This window comes from Salvelinus sp. IW2-2015, unplaced genomic scaffold, assembly GCF_002910315.2.
Source record: "Salvelinus sp. IW2-2015 unplaced genomic scaffold, ASM291031v2 Un_scaffold4975, whole genome shotgun sequence".
NCBI lineage: Eukaryota > Metazoa > Chordata > Actinopteri > Salmoniformes > Salmonidae > Salvelinus > Salvelinus sp. IW2-2015.
This window is the reverse complement of record NW_019946243.1, coordinates 27,572-28,836: the sequence shown is the minus strand read 5'-3', so window position 1 is coordinate 28,836 and position 1,265 is coordinate 27,572. Positions and strand designations below refer to the sequence as shown.

The 1,265-nt window shown below is 39.1% G+C and overlaps 1 long non-coding RNA gene across 2 annotated transcripts in view; it reads left to right on the top strand.

Annotated features, from left to right (window-relative positions):
- Nucleotides 1–270: 270 nt before the first annotated feature.
- Nucleotides 271–1,265, top strand: part of LOC139026511 (uncharacterized) — a 5,688-nt gene continuing 4,693 nt past the window's right edge. For both annotated transcript variants that reach the window (XR_011478325.1, XR_011478324.1), the window contains exons 1-2: nucleotides 271–502; nucleotides 1,004–1,120. This is a non-coding gene — a long non-coding RNA (uncharacterized lncRNA). The remainder of the gene's footprint in view (nucleotides 503–1,003; nucleotides 1,121–1,265) is intronic.

The window sequence follows — 1,265 nt, the reverse complement described above, 5'->3', positions numbered from 1 at the left end:
GGCGAACAATTGGCCCAGTGTCGTCCGGGTTAGGGTTTGGCAGTGGTCGGCCGTAATTGTAAATAAGAATTTGTTCTTAACTGCCTTGTTCAAATAAGCTTTTTAAAAAATTATAGAAAAAGTAATTGCATTAAATCACCTGACTGTTTGGATGTGAATGTTAGTTAATTGTTTTCTTTCTAAGATATAATGAATAAAAGAGAACAATTGACATTCAACAATTAGTTGTCACTGTGTTAACCACAACCACAACCATATCTCTGTTCAGGGCTCAGTGCTCTAAAATGAGTCTCTCTGGGGAGAGAGAAGAGGGGGGCCCTGCCTCTAAAATGAGTCTCTCTGGGGAGAGAGAGGAGGGGGGCCCTGCCTCTAAAATGAGTCTCTCTGGGGGGAGAGAGGATTGGGGCCCTGCCTCTAAAATGAGTCTCTCTGGGGAGAGAGAGGAGGAGGACCCTGCCTCTAAAATGAGTCTCTCTGGGGAACATGACACCAAAACTAAGAGGTGAGCTGACAATATTGTTTACTATTGAAATTATTGCTTATGGGAACATATTATATACAACTGTTCTCTATTTTAGATGTGTATGAAAATGTGTTTTTTTTGCAAAATGCTATATATCCATTGTTTATCAGGAATGGAAGGATGGTATCCTGTGATTTGACTGTGATATGTGGTTGTCTCACCTAGATATCTAAAGATGAATGGACTTACAGGTGCCATGTTAATTTGAACCAGTTTCTCACAGCAGGAAAATTACAGCAAATGTGCATTTTTATGTGGATTATAATTAAGGGACATTTTTTGTAGGGGCAAATCAAGTCTGACATTGTTAAGTGGAAATTGCAAACGTTAGAAACCTTTATAAAGCCTTGTAGTGGTTTAATCATTTACCACCATTTCTGAAAATGGATATGTAGTGTATTGAATAAATATCTTCTTATGTTTCCCCATCTGAGCTCAGATTAGATGAGAGATGTAATGTTTGTCTCTGTTGTGTTGAAGCCCAATCAAGCAGGAGAGACCAGCCTCCCCTGTACCCAGCTGTGTGTCCATGAAGAGTGACAAGTCTATGAATCAACCTATATCCTTTAGAGATGGAGACTTTTCTACTGAACAAAGGTAAGAAGAACTCATGGGTCATGGTCAGTCAACCACTCCACAAATTTCTTGTTCACAAACTATAGTTTTGGCAAGTCGGTTAGGACATCTACTTTGTGCATGACACAAGTAATTTTTCCAACAATTGTTTACAGACAGATTATTT